At 36.8% G+C, this 6660-nt stretch overlaps 1 non-coding gene across 1 annotated transcript; it reads left to right on the plus strand.

The window, feature by feature from the left end:
* Positions 1-3887: 3887 nt before the first annotated feature.
* Positions 3888-3995, plus strand: LOC112725202 (small nucleolar RNA R71). Its single transcript, XR_003164325.1, has one exon. It is a non-coding gene; the product is annotated as a small nucleolar RNA R71 (small nucleolar RNA).
* Positions 3996-6660: the final 2665 nt, after the last annotated feature.

The following is a 6660-nucleotide window of genomic DNA, read 5'->3' on the forward strand; positions in this document are numbered from 1 at the left end:
CTATAAGAACTTAGAATTTAGATAGTGTTATTGATTATCCTAGTTCAGTATGTTGATTCTTGAACACAGCTACTTTATGAGTCTTGGCCGTGGCCCTAAGCACTTTGTTTTCCAGTATTACCACCGGATACATAATTGCCACAGACACATAACTGGGTGAACTTTTTCAGATTGTGACTCAGCTTTGCTAAAGTCCCCAATTAGAGATGTCCAGGGTTCTTAAGCACACTCTTTTTTTTTTGCTTTGGACCTCGACTTTAACTGCTCAGTCTCAAGCTTTTCACTTGACACCTTCACGCCACAAGCACATGGTTAGGGACAGCTTAGTTTAGCTGCTTAGGCCAGGATTTTATTCCTTTGGGCCCTCTTATCCACTAATGCTCAAAGCCTTGGATCCTTTTTACCCTTGCCTTTTAGTTTAAAGGGTTATTGGCTTTTTGCTCTTGCCTTTTGGTTCAAAGAGCTTTTGGCTTTTTCTGCTTGCTTTCTCTTTTTCTTCCTTTTTTTTCGCAAGCCTTGTATTCACTGATTTTTCTTGCTTCAAGAATCAATTTTATGATTTTTCAGATCATCAATAACAGTTCTCCTTTTTCATTATTCTTTCAAGAGCCAACAGTTTTAACATTCATGAACAACAATATCAAAAATATACACTGTTCAAGCATTCATTCAGAAAACAAAAAGTATTGTCACCACATCAATATAATTAAACTAATTTCAAGGATGAATTCGAAATCATGTACTTCTTGTTCTTTTTGTTTTTAGAACATTTTTTATTTAAGAGAGGTGATGGATTCATAGGACACTCATAGCTTTAAGGCATAGACACTAGACACTAATGATCATGTAATAAGACACAAACATAAATAAAAATAAAGCATAGAGAACAAAAACAGAAAAATTAAATAGAGAAGGAGATTAAGGAACGGGTCCACCTTAGTGAGGGTGGCGTCTTCTTCCTCTTGAAGAACCAATGGTGTTCTTGAGCTCCTCTATGTCTCTTCCTTGCCTTTGTTGCTCTTCCCTCATAGCTCTTTGATCTTCTCTAATCTCATGGAGAATGATGGAGTGCTCTTAGTGCTCCATCCTTGGTTGTCCCATGTTGAAACTTAATTCTTCTAGGGAGGTGTTAATTTGCTCCCAATAGTTTTGTGGAGGAAAGTGCATCCCTTGAGGCATCTCAGGGATTTCATGATGAGGAATTTCCTCATGCTCTTGTTGAGGTCCATGAGTGGGCTCTCTTGTTTGCTCCATCCTCTTTTCTTAGTGATGGTCTTGTGAGATGAATCTCTCCATCCTCCATGACTCAAAGGTGGAAGCAATTGCCTTCTCTTTCCTCTTTCTTGAGGTTTCTCTGGCCTTAGGTGCCATTAATGGTTATGGAAAAATAAAAAGCAACGCTTTTACCACACCAAACTTAAAATGTTTGCTCGTCCTCGAGAAAAAGAAGAAGGAAAATAGTAGAAGAAGAAGAAAATAGAGGAGATGGAGGGGAAGAGTGTATTCGGCCAAGGGGGGAAGAAGTATTTGTAATGTGTGAAAATGAGGTAGTGTTGAGGGGTTATATAGGGTGGGGGAAGGGTTAGGTTTCGTGTATTAGGGTTCGGTTTGGGAGGGAAAGGATTTTTGAATTTGGAGGTAGGTGAGGTTTTTGGGGAAGAGTGGATGGATGTGAGTGGTGAAGAGTTTTTGGGGAAGAGATATGAAGGTGATTGGTGAAGGGTATTTGGGGAAGAGTGTTATGAAAGAGTGTGAAGAGGAGAGAAGAAGAGGTGAGGTAGGTGGGGATCCTGTGGGGTCCACAGATCTTGAGGGGTCAAGGACTTAGCATCCCTGCTCCATTTAGGCGTGCAAAACGCCCTTAGAGTGCAATTCTGGCGTTAAAAGCCAGGTTGCTACTTGTTTCTGGCATTTAACGCCAGCTTTTCTCCCAGTCTGGTGCCTGTTTCTGGTATTAAATGCCCAGAATGGTGCCAGACTGGGCGTTTAACGCCCATTCTTCTACTCTTACTGGCGTTTAAACGCCAGTAAGCTCTTCCTCCAGGGTGAGCTATTTTTCATTCTGTTTTTGATTTTTCAGTTATTTTTGTGACTTCACATGATCATCAACCTAAAGAAAACATAAAATAGCAATGGAAAATAAATAGATATAATTAAATAGCATTGGGTTGCCTCCCAACAAGCGCTTCTTTAATGTCAATAGCTTGATAGTGAGCTCTCATGGAGCCTCAAAGATAATCAGAGCAGTGTTGTGGCCTCTCAACACCAAACTTAGAGTTTGGTTGTGGCCTCCCAACACCAAACTTAGAGTTTAAATGTGGAGGTTTTGTTTGACTCTGTACTGAGAGAAGCTTTTCATGCTTCCTCTCTATGGTTACAGGAGGAGAACCTTGAGTCTTAAATGCAAGGTAGTCCTCATTCAACTGAAAGACCAACTCTCCTCTGTCAACATCAATCACAGTTTTTGCTGTGGCCAGGAAGGATCTGCAAAGGATGATAGATTCATCCTCATCCTTCCCAGTGTCTAGGATTATGAAATCAGCAGGGATGTAAAGGCCTTCAACCTTCACTAGCATGTGCTCTACTAGTCCATAAGCCTGTTTCATTGATTTATCTGCCATCTCTAGTGAGATTCTTGCATCTTGTACCTCAAAGATTCCCAGTTTCTCCATTACAGAGAGTGGCATGAGGTTTATCCCTGACCCCAGGTCACAGAGAGCCTTCTCAAAGGTTATGGTGCCTATGGTACAAGGTATGAAGAATTTTTCGGGATCTGGTTTCTTCTGAGGTAATGTCTGCCTCATTAATGCACTCAGTTCATTGGTGAACAAGGGGGGTTCATCTTCTCAAGTCTCATTACCAAATAACTTGGCATTCAGCTTCATGATTGCTCCTAGATATTTAGCTACTTTCTCTTCAGTGATGTCTTCATCCTCTTCAGAGGAAGAATATTCATTCGAGCTCATGAATGGCAAAAAGAAGTTCAATGGAATCTCTATGGTCTCTGTATGAGCCTCAGATTCCTTTGGTTCCTCAAAGGGAAACTCCTTTCTGTCTAGAGGACGTCCCATGAGGCTTTTTTCACTGGGATTCACGTCCTCCAAACTACCTCCAGGTTTGGCCATATTGGTCATGGTTATGGCCTTACACTCTCTCTTGGGGTTTTTTTCTGTATTGCTTGGGAGAGTACTGGGAGGAGTTTCAGTAATCTTCTTACTCAGCTGACCCACTTGTTCCTCCAAATTTCTAATGGAGGACCTTGTTTTATTCATGAAACTTAGTGTGGCTTTGGATAGATCAGAGACCATGTTAGCCAGGCCAGAATGGCTCTGTTCAGAATTCTCTATCTGTTGCTGAGAAGATGATGGAAAAGGCTTGCTATTGCTAAACCTATTTCTTCCACCATTATTATTGAAGCGTTGTTTAGGCTTCTGTTGATCCTTCCATGAGAAATTTGGATGATTTCTCCATGAAGGATTATAGGTGTTTCCATAGGGTTCTCCCATGTAATTCACATCTGCCATTGCAGGGTTCTCAGGATCACAAGATTCTTCTTCAAAAGATGCTTCTTTAGTACTGTTGAATGCAGCTTGCAATCCATTTAGACTCTGAGAAATCATATTGACTTGCGGAGTCAATATTTTGTTCTGAGCCAATATGGCATTCAGAGTATCAATTCCAAGAACTCCCTTCTTCTGAGGCATCCCATTGTTCACAGGATTCCTCTCAGAGGTGTACACGAACTGGTTATTTGCAACCATTTTAATGAGTTCCTGAGCTTCTGCAGGGGTTTTCAGATGAAGAGATCCTCCTGCAGAATGGTCCAATGACATTTTTGACAACTCAGACAGACCATCATAGAATATACATATGATGCTCCATTCTGAAAGCATGTCAGTAGGACACCTTTTGATCAGTTGCTTATATCTTTCCCAAGCTTCATAGAGGGATTCTCCTTCCTTCTGTCTAAAGGTTTGGATTTCCACTCTAAGCTTGCTCATCTTTTGAGGTGGAAAGAATTTGGCCAGGAAAGCACTAACCAACTTATCTCAAGAGTTCAGGCTATCCTTGGGTTGTGAATCCAACCATGTTCTAGCTCTTTCTCTTACAGCAAAAGGGAAAAGCATAAGCCTGTAGACCTCGGGATCAACTCCATTGGTCTTGACAGTGTCACAGATTTGCAAGAATTCAGCTAAAAACTTATGAGGATCTTCCATTGGAAGTCCATGAAACTTGCAGTTCTGCTGCATTAGAGAAACTAATTGAGGCTTAAGCTCAAAGTTGTTTGTTCCAATTGCAGGAAGTGAGATGCTTCTTCCATAGAAGTCAGCAGAGGGTGCAATGAAGTCACCAAGCATCTTCCTTGCATTGTTGGCATTGTTATTTGGTTCGGCCATGTCTTCTTCTTTTTCGAAAATTTCTGTCAAGTCCTCTCCAGAGTGTTGTGCTTTAGCTTCTCTTAGTTTCCTCTTAAGAGTCCTTTCAGGTTCAGGATCAGCTTCAATAAGAATGTCTTTATCCTTGTTCCTGCTCATATAAAAAGAAGAGAACAGAAAAGAAAATATGGAATCCTCTATGTCACAGTATAGAGATTCCTTATGTGAGTATAAAAAGAGAAGAATAGAAGAAGGAGAAAAAGGAAAATTCGAACACAGAGAAGAAGATGGGTTTGAATTATGAGTAGAAGAGAAGTGTTAGTAGATGAATAAATAAATAGAAAGAGATGAGAGGGGGAAGAATTCGAAAATTAAATAAAATAAACTAAAAATATTTTTATTTTTATTTTAAATATTAGTTAGTATTCGAAAATTAAGGAGGAAAATAAAATTAAATTGAAATTTAAAATAATTAGTTAACGAAAAGAAATTTTTGAAAAAGAGGTTAATGATTCTCAAAAATAAGAGAGAGAAAAGTAGCTAGGTAATTTTGAAAAAGATAAGAATTTTTAAAAATTAAACAAAAAGTTAAGTAGTTAATTGAAAAAGATTTGATAATCAATTTTGAAAAGATGAGAAGTTAGAAAAGATTTTGAAATTAAGTTTTGAAAAGATATGATTGAAATTTATTTTGAAAAAGATTTGAAAAAGGAATTTAAAAAGATTTGATTTTGAAAATTGAAGTTGATTACTTGACTAACAAGAAACTAAAAGATATGGTTCTAAAATTTAAAGATTGAACCTTTCTTAATAGGCAAGTAACAAACTTTAAAATTTTTGAATCAATCACATTAATTGTTAGCAAAGATTTTGAAATTATGAAATGAAATTAAGAAAAAGATTTTGAAAATCATTTTTAAAATTTTCAAAAATCATAAAAAGAAAAATGAAAAAGATTTGATTTTTGAAAAAGTTTTGAAAAGATAGAATTTTTAAATTGAAAATTTGACTTGACTCATAAGAACAACTAAATTTTAAAAAATTTTTGACTAAGTCAAACCAAATTTTCAAAATTTATTTGTAAATAAGGGAAAGATATTTTTTTATTTTTGAATTTTTAATGAAGAAAGAGAAAAACACAATAAGACTCAAAACATGAAAATTATGAATCAAAACACACAATGCATGCAAGAACACTTTGAATGTCAAGATGAACATCAAGAACACTTTGAATGTCAAGATGAACACCAAGAACTTATTTTTGAAAATTTTTAAGAAAAGAAACACATGCAAGACACCAAACTTAGAAATTTTCAATGTTTAGACACTAACAAATTGAAGATGCATATGAAAAACAAGAAAAGACACAAAACATGAAGATGCAAAGATCAAACAAAGAAGATCATCAAGAACAACTTGAAGATCATGAAGAACATCATGCATGAGTTTTTGAAAATTTAAAGAAAATTAAAAAGATGCAATTGACACCAAACTTAAAAATTGACACAAGACTCAAACAAGAAACATCAAATTTTTGGTTTTTATGATTTTATTAAATTTTTTGGTATTTTTCAAAAATTAATTTGAAAAAGGAAAATAAAGGAATTAAAAATTTTTAACAAGAATTCTAGGAATCATGCAATGTTAGTCTAAAGCTCTGGTCTAGGAATTAGACATGGCTTACTAGCCAGCCAAGCTTTCAGTGAAAGCTTCGGTCCAAAACGCTAGACATGGCCAATGGCCAGCCAAGCTTTAGCATACAAATCAGGCATACAACAGCTGAATTGATGAGAATCAAAAAGCTCTTGTGATGATGAGTTGAAACCTCGGTCCAAAAGATTAGACATGGCTTCACAGCCAGTCAGACTTCAACAGATCATCATGAAGCTCTAGAATTCATTCTTAAAAATTCTGAAGCCATAGAATAATTTATTTTTTTGAAAATTTTTTAAAATAAAAATAATAAAAACAAAAAGCTTAAAATTAAAAAAATTACCTAATATGAGCAACAAGATGAACCGTCAGTTGTCCAAATTCGAACAATCCCCGGCAACGGCGCCAAAAACTTGGTGCACGAAATTGTGATCTCAACGGCGCCAAAAACTTGGTACGCACTATCATAATCTCAATTCTTCTTCACAACTTCACGCAACTAACCAACAAGTGCACTGGGTCGTCCGAGTAATAAACCTTACGTGAGTAAGGGTCGATCCCACGGAGATTGTCGGCTTGAAGCAAGCTATGGTCATCCTTGTAAATCTCAGTCAGGCGGATTCAAATGGTT

Source organism: Arachis hypogaea, chromosome 11 (genome assembly GCF_003086295.3).
Source record: "Arachis hypogaea cultivar Tifrunner chromosome 11, arahy.Tifrunner.gnm2.J5K5, whole genome shotgun sequence".
Classification (NCBI taxonomy): Eukaryota; Viridiplantae; Streptophyta; class Magnoliopsida; order Fabales; family Fabaceae; genus Arachis; species Arachis hypogaea.